Raw genomic sequence first — 20,922 nt, forward strand, 5'->3', positions numbered from 1 at the left:
CAGGAGTTTGAGGTTGCTGTGAGCTAGGCTGACGCCACGGCACTCACTCTAGCCTGGGCAACAGAGTGAGACTCTGTCTCAAAAAAAAAAAAATTTTGCCAGTATAGGTAATGTAATAGATTCTACCCGTTAGAATTAGAACCTGTCAAAATGATAAATCTATGGTTCATTATCTTAATACATGAAGTGCTTCTTTTTTTTTTTTTTTTCCTGAGTCTCCCTATGGTGCCCAGGCTGGTCTTGAACTCCTGGACTCAAGTGATCCTCCCACCTCAGCCTCTAGAGGAGCTGAAATCATAGGTGCATGCCACCATGCCCAGCTTCATGAAGTGCTTCTGAATGTAGCTTTTTACATACAACATGCATGTTAGGAGCTGGATGCCAGCCTCACATTTTTGGGTTAAAGTAACACACTCCACATGGAGTTGTTGCAATAAAAATTTTCTGACTCCTAGCACAGATGAAAGAAGTTTTAGAAGGCATTTTGGAAACTTATTCTGAGGTTCCATGAATTCCCACTTGCTAATTTTTTTTTTTTTTTTTTTGAGACAGAGTCTCTCTCTATTGCCCAGGCTAGAGTGAGTGCCGTGGAGTCAGCCTAGCTCACAGCAACCTCAAACTCCTGAGCTCAAAGGATCCTCCTGTCTCAGCCTCCCGAGTAGCTGGGACTACAGGCATGTGCCACCATGCCCGGCTAAGTTTTTCTATATATATTTTTAGCTGTCCATATAATTTCTTTCTATTTTTAGTAGAAATGGGGTCTCGCTCTTGCTCAGGCTGGTCTCGAACTCCTGAGCTGAAACGATCCGCCCACCTCGGCCTCCCAGAGTGCTAGGATTACAGGCGTGAGCCACCGTGCCCGGCCCCACTTGCTAATGTTAAATCTGTTTTTCTCTATCTATGGAGGTCAGTAGGGAGGCTAGTCCATTACTTGGCAGCCTTTGTGTCTTGGCAGTTGTCACTCTGCAACCCTATCTTTAACTTATGTTAAATAAAAATGGCTCTAAGCACATGAGAAGACCCCTTTCTATTTGTTAAAATGACTTAAAGTCTAATTAAATCCATTTATACCTCCATATGTAGATCCATATTCTGGTTCAATTTCAGGTCCCTGAATTCCTTGGATGATACATCACAATCTTGTTGAAGGTGCTGTATTTTAATTAGCAATTTGTTTTGCTTTTCCACCAATAAAATCCATTTCAAATTTATTGATGGATTCATGTTGTTGTTCTTTCATCTTTGTAATACAGCTTAATACATACTGGCAGAAAAAAATTAAACAAATTGGAAAATGAAACTTTTATCACATTTAGAGGCGGTTTTAATCCTTGAAACTATGAGGTAGGATGGCATTTCTTATTTATCTATATACTCTGATAAGTGAGGAACAGGTAAGGAGCTTCTCTCTATCCCTAATTTTTTCTACTCAGCATCTTGGGAGAATAACTTCCAGACCTCTACTTCCATATTTCTGACTTCCTACTAGATATACCTCATGGATGTCTTATTTAAGTGCCTCAAATTCAGTATGTTTAAAATGTAACATGATCCCTTTCCCTATAATGATTCCTCCTTTTTCTATTGCCCTCTTTTTGGTTAATTATATTGCCAATCACCTAGGTTTCCTAGTTAGACACTTGAGATTCATTTTCAACATCATCTCTCCCCCTCCTTGATTGAGTAACCAAACAGATGATGTTACATACCTCAAAACTTCCTTGTTAAGCATATTTAGATGTTTGACTTCAAGGTGACAATGACTTGAATGCCATATGTATCTGTGGACCTCAGGAATAAGTTCTGGATGTCTGATTGCCAGGATTTGAGGAAGAATTATCACGGCCTGAGGGGCCATCTACCTAGGAGATAACTGCTCCCCAATTGCTCAACTTCCACCATTTCTTAACCTGTTATAATTTGGCCTCTTCCCTAACCACCCAATGAAAATGGTTCTGACAATGGTTACCAATGAGCTCTATTATCACCAAATTGAGAGGATATCACCAGTCCATATTCTGGCTCTCTGAAGTCTTTGCCACTCTTGACCATTTCATCTTTTTCTTTTTTTTTTTTTTTGAGACAGATCTTGCTCTGTTGCCCGAGGTAGAGAGCAGTGGCATTATCACAGCTTACTGTAACCTCAAACTCCTGGACTCAAGTGATTCTCCTTCCTCAGCCTCCCAAGTAGTAGTATGGTACATGGTTCCCAGGACTATAGGTCTGCACCACTACGTCTGGCTAATTTTTTGTATTTTTTGTAGAGACGTGGTCTTGCTCTTGCTCAGGCTGGTCTCGAACTCCTGGCTTCAAGCAATCCCCCGTCTCAGCCTCCCAGAATGCTAGGATTACAGCTGTGAGCCACTGCGCCAAGCCTTGACCATTTCACTTTTTATACTCTTCTCCACTGACTTAAGCAATACCACTTTCACTTGGTTCTCTCCTATCTCACTGACTTTTCCAACCTTGAACCCAAGTATTGCTCCCTTTTCTGTTACTGCCTCTTAGACATTTATCTTTTCCAGAGTTCTCTTCTTAGCCCAAGACTCTTATTCTCCAAATGCTTTCTGCATGATCTTACCTCACACTTCTTCTATTACCTATAACCTATATGCTGATGAATCTCAAATCTTAGTCCCAACTTTTCTCCTGCCAAACTTCAGAATCACAACTAAATGCCTACTTGGTTTCTCTTCTTGGATATTCCATTATAAGGTTTTCAACCTCAAAATATCTCAGTCTAATCACCTGGTCTCTCTTGCCTCACCTACCAAGCTTCTCCTTGTTTTTTATCTCATTTAATGGTACCACTATTCACAAACCTGACTGAGCCCAACCTCGAGACTCCATCTAAACTGTTCTCCCTTACCTCCACAATCTATCATGTGGACCTACCATTTTAAGCTGCTAAATATTGCTTTAATCCCTTTTGTCCTCTCCAGCACTATGAAACCTTCCCTAGCAGTACAGTCACACAAAGTATCTCGTCTGGACTATTATAACTGCCTCTTGTCTCTTCTTTCTACCACTAGAAGAAATATCCCCCTCAAACTCATTTCTTCTTTATTCTGTACTGAAGTACCTCAATGGTCATCTGATCCTGTTACTGCCACTCCTCAAAATAACCGTCCAATGACTGCCTGTCGTCTACAAAATGAACTCCAAGCTGGACTGAGATCTTTCAGATGTTGTTCACATCTGCCTCCTGAGCACCCTGGCAGTGTCTAGACCCACAGGCAGAGCTCAGGCCTTATTGAATGAACAAGTATTAGGAATACTGAAGATTCTGCATGTATTATTCACAGACCTATGTAATATTTAATTTGGTAGTAAAGTACACAAAATAGCAAATATGCCAGTACCCATAGCAGGACTTAAATACACTGAAGTTTGTAACTGAAATTTATAGCTATATCTATAAAGATATTACTAAAAAAGGCAGTACCTTAAATATCTTTATGATTTTATGAAATTCCATGGAACATCTCTGGTTTGCAGTAAGAAGTTTTTGAATCTGTTTGGTTTACAAATCTGAAAGTGACAGGTTTGCTTTTACTCTAATTGAAAGCTCTTTTTAGGTTTCAATTTCTGTCTCCAAGTCAAGAGACAATCCATTTAAGCACTCATAGTGATTATTCATCTCTGAGTATCTCTTCAGGAGCTCCTAAAGGAAATTAGAATTCATTCAACTTAACAATTCAAATTTAACAATAAGTAGTTCCAACCCTAACATTTTAACTAAACTTACATTTTTACATGTTCTGTAGACCAGAAATAAATTAAGACCTTTACGTTTAAAACCAAAAGGAAATTGTTATTTTTGATTTTGGATTAAAGAAATAATATACCATTATTGTGGAAATTAAAAAAAAATTAAACATTACAAAGAAAACCAGGAATAACCATTCTTATCATTTTGATGCTTTTTGTTTTAGTCTTTGAATATCCATGCTTTGAATGAACATTGACAAAGTCTGATGAGAAATTTGAGTGAATTCAATCTAGTAAGCATTGTAGCTCAAGGCTGAATGCTGGCTTATGTTTATAGTAGGCAGTATAATTAGCAGCTAAAACAAGAGACTAAGAATCAAACTGCCTATCTGCAAGCTTGGTATAACCACTTCACGTGTTTCTATTATCTGCCTAGAATCTGCTTTCTAGCCCTGTCTCAGCGCTAGAGTTCAGGTTCTAGCTCTGGCACTTCTTAACTGGGGAAGTTACCGAGCCATTTCCATCAACAACGGGATGACTATAATAACTGCCACAAAGTTTTCCAGGGAATTAAGTAAAACATTAACTCCATCTACATATATCTATGTACTCTATAAAAAGATACAGACATTAAGCTTGCAGGAAATAAAATTATATTTGTAAAAATGTTTCTATACCCAAGTTTTGAACTTAGACTTGATTTCAAGTTATTCTACCAATTTATTAGCTGTGTAAACTTGGGCAACTGCTAAATTTCCTTTCTGAGCCCCAGTTCCCTTGTGTGTAAATGCAGCGACAAAGCCTATCTCCTGAGGTAAAACACCCAGCATGGCACCTGGCATGTGGTAGACATGTGATAAATCTGGGCTCATAAACTCCAATGACTAGGGGCCAAGAAGGTGACACACTGGTCAGAGCACAGGTGGAGGAGCATGTTAAGTTCAAGTTGCTGCAATCATGTCGTCAGTGACATGTTTCAATCAGGGTGTGAAACAATACAACAGGGGGCTTCTCACAATGATGAGCCCTCTGTTTTTCATAATTTAAGAAAAGCTACATGTTCCTTAATCTGTGATGTTGGAGAGCGGATTCCTACTTCTGGTCTGGGATGAACCACGTTATGGTACGCAGCGGCACAGTGAGCGCTGACTTCTGTCAGGACTGTGCTAAATGCTATAACCATAAACTATACAAAAAGTCCTTCGTGATCTTGCATTCTGATAGGGGTGACGGCAAATCCTGTTGGCTTTACCTTCAATATATATTCAGAATCTAAATACTTCTCACTACCTTCCACTGCTCCTTCTCTGGGCCAAAGCATGATCACCTCTGCCTGGATTATTGAAATTAGTCTTTGCAGTGGTCTTCCTGCTTCCACTCTGTCCATTTTCAATACAACAATAGGAGTCATCCCTTTAAAATGTAAGTCACATATGTCTCTCTTGTGGTCAAAACTCTCCAATGGATCTCCATCTTACTCTGAATAAAAGCCAAAGTCCTTTTAATGTCCCGCAGCCTGCCTTCTCCCTGTTAACTTGCTGATCGTATTTCTTATTAGCTTCTCTCCTCCTTCATGTTCCTTCAATCCACCACACAGGCTTCTGCCTTAGGAGATTTGTACTTGGTGGTCCTTCTGCCTAGAATACTCTTCTTCCAGATACCTGTATGGCTTCACCTGGTGTCACCTCTTTCAGGTATTTGCTCACATGTCACCTTTCCAGAGAGGCCTTACATCACAAACCGCTATTATTGTTTGTGTATGTACGTATATATGCACACACATACATACATGTACTAGATTAGAACGTTTAGAAAATCACTGAGCGCCAACTATTCATTCCACAGAGGTCCCTTTGAATTCTTTTTAGGAATCCTTGAAGTTTTAAGAGGGGGCACTTACTTCTATCCTAAAGCGCTTTTCCTTCAGGCTTTCTGTAAGGTGATGTTGTCCATCGCTTAGTAACATTTTTTCATATTTTACTGCCTCCCCATGGTTCTGATGGTTCTGTTTTGGTACAAAGAAATAAACAGGACTTCAGCTGTAATTACATTCTCACATAATGTCTAATTAATTATGTACTTTTTTATCACTTTTCTACATTAACTTTTAATAATGGAATTAAATATTACACTTATAACTCAAAAGCAATGTTAAAATGATCTGAAAATGAATAATAACATCACTAAATCTTATACTGAGTGACTTCAACTCATTGGGAAAAAAAACTGGGAGAATCATGTACTTTTTGGAGATAAGATTTATTCTTCATAGTTGTAAAATAAGGTTTTAGATTTATTTCTGGTTCTGACTTTTCCAAATCTCTGCATTATTCATTTGTAGTTTTGACAGGGGGCACTAACTTTTATCCTAAAGCACTTTATTGCCGCCAACCAAAAATGCTAGCAAAGCTACCTATACCACAGTGTTCCAAGCCCTAGTCATATATTCTTCCCAGCACCTGGGAACAGAAAGTTCATAACCTGTTTGTGTTTTGCATTTCTGATGAAAAAGTACAAAACATAACACTTTCTCCCACTTGTTTTATCTTGTTCACTAGAGTACATAGGAGAATGACTAACTGTTCAAAAAATATTTGTTGAATGAATTAACTCTCTATATAAAGTTAGCTAGGAAACACAAAGATTCCCAAATATCTAGTGTTTCTGCTCAGATAGCAAATGAAATTGTTTTCTACTTTATTATTGATTGAAAATGAAAAACATTTTTACAGACTTATTTCATACAACTTATTTATTTGAACTTTTTGTTACTTCTTAGAGGATTCAATCAAGTTTTTTAAAAATATATGATTCTGGCACTCTGGGAGGTCAAGCAAGACAGAAGGATCATTTGAGGCCAGGAGTTTGAGACCAGCCTAGGCCTGGGCAACATAGCAAGATCTTGTCTCTACAAAAAAAAAAAAAAAAGAAAAAAGACTATATAATTTTGGGCTGAGTGCAGTGGCTCACTTTGGTGAGACCTTGTCTTTACAAAAAATAAGAAAAATTAGCTGGGAGTGGTGGCACACACTTGTAGTCCTAGCTACTTAGGAGGCTGAGGCAGGAGCATTGCTTGAGCCCAGAAGTTCAAGGTTACAGTGAACTATGATCATGCCCCTGGCACCCTATCACTCTATCCTGGGCAACACAGCAAGACTTTATGTTAAAAAATATATATATATTTTTTTCATAAATATTCTCATAAATATATATATGAGATTCTGAGTATTTATCAACAGTCATACCAGAAGAACTTCTTTTTTATATTTATCTTGCCTTTTTCCCTTTTAACTTCACCAAAAAGAGCCCATCTCTAGAACTCTATCATGTCGTGTAGAGAAATGAGATTATTTGCTCTTTTACAAATCTAATCCTTCAAATATTTTTTCATTTAGAATAATGCTATTTCTTGGTTTAAAAAAGATTTAAAAAATTATATTAAGGAAAATAGTTGCTTTAACAAATCTTTTCTTAAAAATAATGAATTAAATGGTATTTTCTAAAAAAAATTTGACTTCATTTAAGACTGTTTACTATTTGTGTGAAAGTTATAGTAAATAGTTTTCCCACTACCCTTTACTGTTCATAGAGATTTCCAGAAAAAATATAGTTATTCTTTTCTTTTCTTTTAATATCAGCTTATCATGGGGGTACAAAAGTTCAGGTTATATATATTGCCCATACCCCCCCCCATCCTCCCGAGTCAGAGCTTCAAGCGTGTCCATTCCCCAGACAGTGCACATCACACTCATCATGTAGGTATACACCCATCCCCTCCCCCCACCCCCCACCTCTGTCCGATACCCAATTGGTGTTATTCCTAAATGTGCACTTAGGTGATGATCAGGGAAACCAATTTGCTGGTGAGTACATGTGGTGCTTATTTTTCTATTGTTATCCTTTTCAAAAAAGCTTGGTTCTTGGCCGGGTACGGTGGCTCACACCTGTAATCCTAGTACTCTGGGAGGCCGAGGCCGGTGGATCGTTTGAGCTTAGGAGTTCGAGACCAGCCTGAGCAAGAATAAGACCCCATCTCTACTAAAAAAATAGAAAGAAATGATATGGACAACTAAAAATATCTATAGAAAAAATTAGCCCGGCATGGTGGCGCATGTCTGTAGTTCCAGCTACTCCGGTGGCTGAGGCAGGAGGATTGCTTGAGCCCAGGAGTCTGAGGTTACTGTGAGCTAGGCTGACGCCACGGCACTCTAACCCGGGCAACAGAGAGAGACTCTTGTCTCCAAAAAAATAAAAAAAAAATAGTCTACCTATGTTACTGTCACTGATACCCTGCATAATTCCATAGAATTTAATTTTCTTTTGAAGTACAATATACATTAAGTGCATTAATCTTAGGTATATAACTCAATTATTTGTGACATGTTATATGGCTATGTAACTACAACCCAGATTAAAACAGAGAATATTTCCAGTACTCCATAAGGTTTCTGTGTGTCCCTTCTTAGAGGGAGCCACTATTCTGACCTTTATCATCCTAGATTAGTTTTGCCTGCTTTTGAACTTATATATCACAATATATGTATCCATTCTCTTACTGATAGCAAACAACTGAAAACAATTCAAATGCCTGTTTTTGAATAAAGCTGGTATGAATATTCCTGTACATGTGTTTTTGTGGAAGTATACACAAAACTTTTCTCTTGCATACATCCCCAAGGAGTCAAAATGCTAGGCCTTAAGGCTGGCTATGTTCAGCATTAGTAAATGTTGTTATGCTGTTTTCCTATGTGGCTGAACCATTTTACATCCCCTCAAATTTTAGGCACAGGTAAATCAGACATTCAATCAAACAAAACCCCACAAAAATACCTTTTCTCGTAAGTTAGCATTTGAATTTTCTAAATCTATTTGCATATTTGATATTTCATCTGTCTTCTCAGAAACAATTCCTCTCAGTTTATCGATAGTTTCCTGGTGCTCTTTCAGATGCACGTAAGCAATTCTTAGTTCCTCTTGTTTTTTTAGATCCTTTATCATTAGAGAAATTTTCAGAACAATGACATATCCTAATGTTAACTAGTACTTTTTTTTATAAAGTGATACATTTTCTTAGTAAAAATAATAACACTTTTACTCTACACTTTTGTTGTTTTTAGAAAGTTGTAGACTGCTTCTTCCCTTGTTCTCATCTCCCCATAATCTTCTCCTGCTTTCCATGAAGCAAACACATAATATTTTTTTAAGTGTTGCATACTATTTTGACTTATTGCTCACACTTACTCGGTTTCCTTCTAAGGAACATTTAAATTATTTCCCATTACAAACAACTGCTACGAACAACCTTGTGGTATACATACATATACACATATTTATTTAACATTGAGTCAATATATATGTATGATAAAGTCCATAAAGATAATGCTATTCTAAAATTTTCAAGAACAATACCAAATTATGCACTTAAAGTTTATACCATTTCACTCTTGCCAACTATACTGCTCATTTCAAAGAAGGGTTCATTGCTTTAAGAAACAATACATTTACTTGCTAGGAAGAGGAATGATTATAACTTCCTTTAGCTTCTGTTTCTCTAAGGCTTTCCCTAAGTTATTCTCACTCCATTTTGAGAGTTTCCTCTACTCTTCTTAGGCTATTAATTTCCTTAGTAACAAACCCTATTTCCTCAACGTTTTCATTAAGTTTCTGAGTCAACCTTAATTTCTCCATTTTAATACTTTCCAGAGTTGAACTCTGGGCCTCTAATTGTTTCTTCAGTTGCTTTGTTTGATACATAGCTTCCCCAAGAACATTTTTTACTTTAAGAAGTTGATGTTCTTTCTCCTGAAGTTCTTGGATCTTGAGATAATCATACAGTAAATTAGAATATCAATAGATATACATAAAAATCTACATAATAGTCTCTGAATAGGCAAATCTTCACTTGCCTTCAATTTTCAGCCAATTCATATCTTGTTTCATTACACAAAATATTTGATTCAAACTCTCTGTTACTCAGTAACAACTTAAAACAAAATACCTGTGCCTTTAAGGCAGCATCAGAGTTTTCTAACTCTATTTGCATATTTGATTTTTCATCTGTTTTCTGTGACACAATCCCTCTGAGTTTATCAATAGTTTCTTGGTGCTCTTTCACATGTATGTGAGCAATTTTTAGTTCTTCTTGTTTTTCTAGGTCTTTTATTATTAGAGAAAGAAAAATAATACACTGAGAGTAAAATAATTCACATAGTATAGAAAGATCTAGGGTAGGAAGTAAACATCTTCCTACCCCCTTCTGAGGCCTCCCAGTCCTCACTCACACTACTCTGCAACTTACCCCTTTCCCTAATAGGACACTTCGAAATCAGCACTCCACCCCTACAACACTCTTTATCTGTGGTGTAGTATTCCATGATGTGAATGTGCTGCATCTATTCCTCCAGGCCCCTACCAATGGACAGTTAGAAGTTTTCCCATTTTTTGTTTGCTTTATGTCATTATTGCAACTTGCTGTAATAAATATTCTACAAATATCTTTGAATAGTTATGCAAATGTGTGCAGGATAAATAGCCACGATTGAACTTTTTGGGTCAATGAATAAACTTATTGAAAAATGTGGCAGGTATTACCAAATATACTCCCTCCAATCTTCCCCAAGATTGGACCTATTTTACACTCCCACTAACGCTATGGCCAATTGTTCTTTTAGGACACAAGGTCTTAGGCTCCTGGGGGGTGGTAGGAGATGGTAACTCACTCGAATTATGGTTTCTCTTAGGTTTTCCTTGAGCTGGTCTCTCTCTACTTTGAGAGTCTCCTCCACATTCCTAAGGTCATCTCTTTCTTTTGTTATAGATTTCATTTCTTCCAGGTTTTCATGGAGTCTCTGAGTCAATTTAACATTTCCATTTTTATATTTTCCAGAGTTAACTTCTGGGCCTCAAATTGCTCCTTCAAGTGTTCCATTTCCTGAGTTTCTTCTTGAGCTTCCTTGACAGCTTTCATCTTAAGAAATCGATCTTCTTTTTCCTGAAGTTCTTGCATCTGAGCAATCATAAAATCAGTTAAGATACAAGCAGAGTCTTTTAGGAAAACAGAATTATTCCTAAATTAAGGCAATCATCTCCACATTGTAATCTAACTTATGTTCTGTTTTCTTTCATAAGGGATACGAATAACACAATAATCAGATGTCATTTTCCAATTTAACAAAACAAATCCTACTTTTTCCTGTAATTCAACATCTGAATTTCCTAAATCCCAATGAATATTTGCTAATTGAGCTGTCTTCTCTGAAATATTCCCTCTACTAAAAGTTTCTTTGTACTCATTCAGATGAATGTAAGCAGTTCTTAGTTCCTCCTTTGTTTCCAGTCTCTTTATGATGAGAGGAAAATTAATAAAACTTAATAGTGAACATCATTGTCACCTTAACATTATTTTTATATCCAAAAAACATTAGAAGAGAGAAACTTACTTTAGCTATAATTGCTTTAATGTTTTCCTTCAGTTGGTCTCTCTCCATCTGAAGGGTCTCCTGCACCCTTTTCAGCTGATCTCTTTCCTTAATCATAATTTTTATTTCTCTTGACTTCATTGAAGTCTCTCAGTCAATCTGAGCCTATCACATTCTAAATTTTGTAATGCTGAGTCTTTGGCTTTGAGATACTCCTTGAATTGTTCCAGTTCGCTCATTTTTTTCCTTAGTCTCACTAATTTCTTTTACATTAGTAAGTTCCTGTTTCTCATGAAGCTGTTAGATCTTAAAAATAATTATATATTAATAAAAATATACATATGAACACATATATAAATTTATTTTAAGGAAAAAATTGCTTTGGAAAGCAACCTTGTTTAAGTATGTTAAACAGTAGTCTTCATAATCTAGTTAGCTACACTGTGCCTAGGTTTCTTCCCACTGCTCCTTCACCCACAATTTACCTTTTTCTCTAATTCATCATTGGTTGTTTCTAACTTGTTTTGAATGCATGATATTTCAGTGTCTCTCTCTGAATGATTCACTCTCAACTTATCAATAGTTTCCTCTTATTCTTTCAGGCAACAATGAGCAAAGTTCTTCTTCCACTTCCAGGTGCTTTATTAGAGAAAATTCCAAGAAATTTATAGAAAAATTATAACCATTATAACTAACACCGTTTTCCAAAGCTTTAATGCTTATGAAAATAATTGCCTACAAAATATTTATGAAAATATATGGTGAAAAGATGAAACCTACTTTAGCTACAACTTCTTGTATGTTTTCTTTGAGATGGTCCCTTTCAGACTGAAGAACTTCCTGCAGTCTCTGTAGGTCATCTCTCTCCTTAGCTGCTCACTTCATCATAACTTTCTTGAAGTCTCTTGGACAAATTGAGCTTTTCCATTTCTATTCTTATAATTGCTCCGTCTCATTCTTTATTTTAGTAGTCTCATTGTCTTTTTCTTTCATATTGAAGGACTGTTGTTGTTGGTCTTGAGACTCTTGGATCTTAAGAGAATCAAACAACAATACAGTTGATATTTGGAGAGATTTTATTTTAGGGGAAAAGAAATCAGAATACTTCCTAAAACAATTAAGGTAGGATTCAATGATTCATTTACAGAGCAATCTTTCCACCCTCCCGCTCTTCCATTATTCAGGTATTTAACTTTTTTACTGAGGGCTCACTCTGTTGTCAGTATCCTATTAGAGGTCAGAGACAAAATGATAAATAAAACTTACATGATCTCTGCCTTTTGCTAACACTTTTAGGAACAAAGATAGATTTTATGTCGTATCTTACCAAATAGAGGTGCTGAGGTCTCCCCAGGCACTAGTGTCAAACCTAACCTATTGTGAGTAATGAGGAAGGCTTCCTAAGGGATGAAAGCTACAGCTGAGATCTGAAGAATAACAATATTAGGCAAAAAGGAGTAAGAAAGCACTGCAGGTGGAGAGATCAGTGTCTGAAGGCGATGAGATGAGAAAGAGCAACCAGCAAGTGTTGCTGGAGCACAAGGAGCAGGAGGAAGAGTGAGCTGAAGGAAGTCTAGAGACCAGCAAGGTCTGGGACCTAGGGCTTCCCAGGCCATGTAGAGGATCCTGGTCTTCATTTTAAAAGCAACAATAAGATATTAAAGAAATTTAAGAAGAAAAGATCACTTGGGCTCAGAATGGAAACTGGAGTAGAGAAGTGTGGGAATGAATGTGGGGAGACCGGTTGGGAGGCTGATGCAGAAAGAAATGATGGTTGCTTGGAATAGGGTGGTGGCAATGTGGAGAGAAAAGTGGGAGGATTTTAAACACACACACACACGCACACACTCACTCTTACACTCTCAAATCAATGAGCTTGGTGCTTGGATTATAGAATGAGCAGGGAGGAAGGGACACCACCAGTAGGGATAACTCCCGGAAATCTGATTCAAGTAACGAGAAAGACATTCGTCGTCCTTTATGGGATGCTGGAGGAACAGGTTTAAAGGAGAAAAGAAATGATGCATTTTTGGCTTTACCCTTTCTTGTAATTTAGCATTGCTTTTTCAAAATCATTTTTGAATATTTAAGAAAACAGCTGTCTTCTCTTATAAAATATTTCTTAAATGGGAGGAAAAGATGACAGTGACTTTAGCCAAAGTTTCTCTAATGTCTGCTTCCAGGTGGTCATCTTCAACTGCAAGTGCTTCTTTTATTATTGTAAATCATCTCTTTCCTTAGTTAGAGATTTTATTTCATGACTTTCTTGAAGTTTCTCAGTCAACTTGAGCCTTTCTGTTTCTATGTTTACCAGTGTTGTTGAGTCCTTGGTTGTGGACTGTTCTTTCAATAACTCCAATTCATTTATTGTTTCCTGAGACAAGCTGATTATTTTCACATTGGAAAATAGCTCCTGTTCCTCATGAAGCTCTGGGATCTTATGATATTGATAAAATACCAAGGTTACTGTTTGAAGATCACTATGAATATCATAATTTTTTAAAGGGAAAAGATCAGGATACTTTCTACAACAATGAAAGTGATCTTGAACCCTCAGAGCCTACCTTGGGTCACAAACTCCTATCCATTTTCCCTCATTTCCAACTAAAGCTATTCATGACTTTTCTGCTAGGCATTTTCTATCACAATTTTCTTTCCAGCTTAGACCAAAAGTGAACCAATCTTTACGCTTTACCAACAAACTGTTGATTCAGTCAGTTGCACCCTTATTTCTATACTAGTTTCCAAATGCTACAAGAGAAAAATCAAAGCAGGCTGTATTCCAATAACTATATGGTGCCCATTTTCAAATAGGTCCCCATGCTACTTTTCAATTTTTCTATGTGTACAGATTTATTACCCTTTCCATGGTCATTAGTGGTACCATGTAATTTTGCATTATCATATTTCTGTATTCACCATATTGGACTTGAGGGATTTCTATATGCCTATATCAGGGGCACAGAACGATGTCTTATTTATATCCATAGTCTCAATGTTGGGCACAGAGTAGATGTTTAACACGTTGTCCCAGTTATCCCAATGTTTCATTTCTCCATAGCATTTATCATTATCTGATGTTATCTTGTACATTCGACTACTTATTTTATCAACTATTTTCTTCCACTACAAATGGATCATAGGGATTTTGTCCACCTTGTTACCATTGTATTTCCATAACCTAGGACTATGCCTGACACATTAAACACTCAACAAATCCTTACCAAATAAAGGAATGAACTATAACTTAGCCACTACTTACTTCTTATCTTTCCTTTAAAGGAGAAAGGAAGGAAAGAAGTGTCAAACAATGAGAGGAAGAAAAGACATACCTTTTCTTGTAATTCAGTTTTGGATTTTTCTAAGTCCTGCTGAATACTTATTATTTGAGCTGTCTTCTCAGAAATGCTTCTTCTTAGTTCATCAATAGTTTCTTGGTGTTCTTTTAGATGCATATGAGCAATTTTTAGTTCTTTTGTTTGTAGGCCCTTAATTAGCAAGTGAAATTTAAGAAATATAGCAACATTATCCCAACATTGCCTCCCCCTTTCCTCAGTTTTTGAAAGAAACATTTAACAGATAAAGGAAAAGGATATAACTTACTGTAGCTTCAATTTCTCTTCTATATCCTTTAAGTTGGTCTCTCTGTTTCAAATGATTCCTGTAATTCCTTCAGATCATTTCTTTCTTTGGTTATAGATTTCATTTCCTCATAATTTTCATGAAGTTTCTGAGCCACCTTAAGTCGCTCCATTTCCATACGTTCCATCGTTAATTCTTGATTCTTTAACTCCTTCTTTAAATTCCCCATTTCACTCACCTTTTCCTGCCTCTCACTCATCTCTTCCTGTACACTAAGAAGTTCTTGTTGTTTTTCTTGAAGTTGCTGGCTCTTAAGATGTATAATTTTTATAATTACCATTTTGTCTACATTCTCTCAAGATTCTTATGTAAAATCATTAATAGCCCTGCCTCCCCTCCCCACAGGAAACAGGCAAGTAGCACTAAAAGTAAACTAATCTTCTAGGCATACGTGTCTGTAGAGGGCTGAATAGTGTCCCACCCAAATTCATGTCTACCTAAAACCTCGGAGTATGAATTTCTTTGGAAACAGGGCCTTTGCAGATGTAATTAGATTATGATTAAGAAAAGACCCTACTGAGTAGTCTCTCAATCCAATGAGAGTGTACTTATAAGAGACTGAAAAGGACACATAAAGACCCAGATTAAAAGGTCATGTGAAGATGGAAGCAGGGACTGGAGTGATCCAGTAATAAGCCAAGGAATGCCAAGGGTGGCTGGGAGACACCACAAGCTAGGGAGAGGCAAGGAGTCTTCCCTAGAGCCTTCAGAAGGAACATGGCACTGCTGACACTTCAATTTGGGACTTCCAGTTTCTAGAACTGTGACAGAATAAATTTCTGTTGTTGTAAGCTACCAATTTCATGGTAATTTGATTTGGCAACCCTAGGACACTGATATAGGTTCATTAAGGAGGTAAGGGGAAAATGAGATAAAGTAAAAAAGCAAAGAGACTAATTAAATGTACATATATGGCTATCAAATAACTAATTCCTCACTCTCTTAAAAACTTTTTGGATAATTTACTTTCATGTCTAATAAAATGCTTATAAGTGGTGACCCCCCCAAAATACTGAGACATCGACCTTCACAGGCTATTGATTTTACTTCTTTAGGAGAAGTATGAAATAGATATAAGGTTTTAGTAAACTCAATTAGGTGAAATGGTGAGAGGGATCAGAATTAAAAGAAAACACATATTAGGAAAAAAACACTTGACAGGAGAACAATAGACACCACAATATATTATCTATAATACATGTGGCACTGCCCTCAGCTTATCTAGAAATATCTTTGTGGGTGCATTTTAGAATCACCCGGGCTAAAATGCCCAGGTTGTTACAGGGGTCTTAGCTCTTACGCAAATACTACAACAGCACTTTACTTCTATAAAATAAATGATTCAGGAAACTGCAGACATCAAAGACATGGTGATAGTTATAAATCTTACATTTTAGAGAATGACTAATATATCTTTATAAGGAGAGGATATTTGTTTTGTTGTCTAATGCATCTCAGTGCCTGGTCCATGGTATTACTCAATATATATTTGATAAATGAATATATATGATTTGTTTAAATGACACAGGCCATCTCTCACCTAAAGACTCTAGAATAATATAATCCCTACAAAGTATGTTAATTTAGATCTTAGTGTAAGTTGAAATTGTCTAAAATATTAGCATTAAGATTTGTTCATTTGGGAGGTACATGTTATTTCTGGATTTAGGTCTATGGGAATCAAATACATTACCAAAAAAATGTTTAGTCAGAAAAAATGGCCAGGAAGATAATTTTAAAAATTCACCTTTTCCTTTAGCTTTTCTTCAACTTCTGCCAGTCTCTCACAGGTCCTAGAAAGCTCTTCTTTCTTTACGGTATGGCTCTTTTCTTGAGCAACTATCTCTTGTTGCTTTTTAAGTTCATCTCCAAGAATTCATAATTCTTCTTGGTTTTCAATGGTCTATAATTAAAAAAAAAGTTGATATTAAAATATTAACTTATATTTATTAAATCAGGTAAAAATCAGCATTTACCTCAGCCTACAAATGAAGACATCAGGGCAAACTATTTAGGAAAAGACTAATTCAAAAAAGAAAGTGAGTCCTTAATTATATAGATGTCAAGAATATGTTTTATATATTGTTTCTTTATTTTTCAATTTACATTCCTATTGTGAGAATTAGAACTGGATTTTGCATTCTATCATGAGAGCTTAGCTCACTTCTGCCTGTAAGGTAAAAAAGACTTTGCCAAACTATCATCAACTAATAATGAGATTGTAGTTATGGGTTTTTCAAACACTGGGATGGCTTTGATTTGCGGCACTGATCACCAGCAAGCTTAAAATGGCAGCCACCCTTTGCTAGCATGTCTTGGGCTAATCCCAGTCAGTAAGCTCACACAGTGACATTCTCATATCAAGATAAAAACATAAAACAAACAAAAAACAAAACTAGCCAGAGAAAGAGAAGAGAATATAGTTTTTGTTTGTATGCTTATTTACATTCAGCTCTTTTGACCAAGCTGACAATACCAAGAAACTTAGAAAATTAAAACACAAATGGTCAAGTTTGACTGTCATCCATAGTGAACTTCTCCAAATATTAATTTCAACCTATACACATTATATTGCTCCTAAACAAAGAGACAGAAACTAAATGGTGTGAAAATATTGGCAAACACCAACAATAAACAATTAAAATGAAATTAAAACATTATGACAGCATAGATAAGAGAAACATTTACGAACAAATTTAACAAAATATGTAAAACCTGTTCACTGAAAATCTACAGCATACCACTGAGAGATCACATAAATTATAGAAGAAGATATACTATGGCATAGGAAAAATTGTTCAATATCTTTTGTCATTAGGGAAAGACAAATTACACACCTACTAGAATGGCTAAAATTAAAAGCAACAATAAATAGGAAGTGTTGGTGAGGAAGGATGTGGAGCCACCAGAATTCTCTTAATTTACTCATGGGAATGTAAAACAGTATAACTACTTTGGAAATCAATCTAGCAAATTCTCATGAAGTTACATACACCTCCCTATGACCCAGCAATTCCATTTAGATATTTACCTTAGAGAAATAAAAAACAAATGTACATATATAAAGAGTTGTACAAGAATGTTTACAAAGTTTTTTTCAAAATAGCCAGAAACTGGAAGTGACCCAGATTTCCATCAATAGGAGAAGGAATAAGGGAAAAAAAACAGAGGGACATTCATACAATGGACTAATACTCAGCAATAAAAAGCAATGCAGAAACAAGTCAAACACAAAACACTACATACTACATGATTCTACTTGTATGAAGTTCTAGAAGAGACAGAATGAGGTGAACACATCATGGCGGTATCTGGGGCAAAAGGGGAGATGAGGATCAGCTGGTAGGGGTATGAGGAAACTTTTTGGTGTGATGAAAATATTTTCTATCTTGACTGGGGTGGGGACTACATAAGGTAAAGACATTTGTCAAAGGTCATCAGACTGTACACTTCCATCAGATACATTTATTGATGGCAAATTATACTTAAATAAAGTTGATAAAAATGTAAAACAAAGATGAAAATGTATTGCCAATATACAGTGCTAAATCCTACCATTTCGATTTTTTCCTTTTGGTCAGTCTTCAATTGTTCCTTTTCCACTATAATACTCTCCAACATTTGTTGGAGTTCATTTTTCTCCAGTATTAAAGAAAATATTTTCCTTTGTTGCTCAATTACTTCGTCATCCTTAACATCTGCAATCAGTGTTTGGGTGTTTTCAGTATCCAAATTCTTTTTTTTTATCTATGGCATCCATCTAAAATACAAATACATTAAATTTGTAGTTAATAACAACAACTTCAGTAATACTAATAAAATAGCCAATACATATATTATGTACCAGGTACTATTCTCATATCTTAACACATGTAATCTTGACTATCACTTTATGAGGTAGGTATTATCATAATCCCCATTTGAGAGATGAAGAAACTGAACTTCAGAGAGGTATAGTCACTTGCCCATGGTCACTAAGAGAGATATAACCAGGTTTAGCACCCAAATGGCTGACTCCAGAGTTTGTGCTCTCATGCCTGTTCACTGATAAGAATTACTATAATAATTATCTTCATATATGATAGGTTAACCCCACTGTATGCATGTTGACTTACTTCAAACCAATTACATAATAAATAAAAGATATTTGCCTTTCCTTTGTACATATCTTCCATAAATACTTTCTAAGTTTCATATTACTAGTAGTTTGTTTTTTTACTACTGTAGGAGTGGAATGGGCAACTTTGAACTCTATCACCTTACCTATTCTCCCCTACCCCAAAGCTGGAAATCATTCCTTATCCCCTACTCCCATCAAACTATATTTTCCAAGGCAGTTGTACTCACAAAAGGCTAGAGAATGTTATTATATGTAGAGGGTAAAATAATTTTGATAGAGACCTATCTCATAATGTTATGGCATAATTCATCTTTTCTTAATATACTTATTTTTATATGCTGATAAGAAAAGCAAGATATATACATTCATTTATCCATAAATATTAATAAGTCATAACCAACCAAAGGTAACCTAATGTATGAACTCATTGGTAAAGGGAGACAGAGACTGACATTACAATTGTTAGCACAACATTAGGGTATTATTCCATAACCTTACATTAGCCCACTAAACACATTCCGCTCCATATTGGCCACACATGTATTTAAAAGTTTTTATGATAATCTATAATCACATCAGAAAAAAATTGAAAGATAAAGGAAAGACATCTAATATTAGCAACTTCATATAACCAACTATTAGAATTCTGGTATATTTCCTTCCAGAGTTTTTTCTATTAAAAATTTTTCTTAAACATATCTATTGTAATTAATTTATATACCTATGATTATTTTTAGCTTGTCTTTTCTATCTACTTAGATCATATCTATTTTCCCATGCTGTTATGTAATCTTCAAATCATAATTTTTAGTAGCTGCTTCATTCTCTAGAGTGGATATGGATAAACCATCCTTTATTGAAATACTCTTTTATTGTTGGCAATATGCATGAGCTTCTGACAATGGTGAGCACAGAGCTAACTACATGAGAAATTAAGGTGGGGAACACATAATCTTTGGGATTAGTCTGTTAGATATCATAATGTAGAATGTTGCATCTTTATTCCTAAAAACAGTAGTATACATAAATACAAAGTAGACTGAGACAGAGTATTCTGTAGCAATAGTCAAAGTACATTCCAATCTGAATTTAGCCTAAAAGGCATTTCAGCTACCATGGTTATCAGTAAAATCTAACAGATCTAATTATTACATAAATAAAAAAAAATTGTCCTTTATGGAGAATAAGTTTACTAATCACAAAGTTTAAAATTTTTGTTGAGATATGCTAAAGGAACTACATTTCCAGAGACACATCGAGCAGGACTGATAATGAGCACTCCAGGCGGATTCATGATAGGTCTACCGATGCACCCCCTGGTGCCCAGATGGACAGAGGGACCCCTGGAAATCCCCACATCCACTCTTATATATTCATGGCCAATTCCAGCATGAACATGATAGAAAACAAATTAATCTCAGTCTTGTATCCCAGAGTACAGGACCCCTAATGAACAGAATTGCCCCAAAGAATCCACAGCTAGATCTTTTTATTGACATAGATGGATGATTCCAGAATGAACTTTATAACAGAGGATCTAGCAGTTCCCATTGAGCATAACACTCCTTTACCCTCTTTCCTCCTCTATTGCCCCTTTCCTATAGGGTCCTGTTATTGCATTTTGGATTTACTCAAAGTAGTCAGTGATTATTGTATCTTATTTTCAAAAATCTACTCAAAAAACTTTCCCATCATATAAGTAGAAGTTAAAAAATTCAAATCAAGGTCAAGTGCTTTTGGCCCATGGTTGATCCAAATTATAAATAAGCCAAGACCTAAGACATGGAACAAGCAAAAATGTTTTTATAGGAGAGAAGTACTGCAGCACAAGGAGACAGAAACAGAAAAATCTCCTTTTCCAAGGCAGGACTGTGCTCCAGAGTAAATGGGGAAAAGCAGCAGCTCATTTTATAGGATAGTAGTATATAAATGTATACAGAGATTTATTTAACCAAGGAGGTAAATGGCTTGTACACTGAAACCTAGAAATGTTGCTGAGAGAAATTAAAGAAGACACAAATGGAAAGACAT

General features: G+C 35.9%; 1 pseudogene; it reads right to left on the reverse strand.

Moving 5' to 3' along the window:
• Positions 1 to 20,922, reverse strand: part of LOC138383198 (centromere-associated protein E-like) — a 53,921-nt pseudogene that overhangs the window by 16,015 nt on the left and 16,984 nt on the right.

This window comes from Eulemur rufifrons, chromosome 5 (assembly GCF_041146395.1).
Source record: "Eulemur rufifrons isolate Redbay chromosome 5, OSU_ERuf_1, whole genome shotgun sequence".
Classification (NCBI taxonomy): Eukaryota; Metazoa; Chordata; class Mammalia; order Primates; family Lemuridae; genus Eulemur; species Eulemur rufifrons.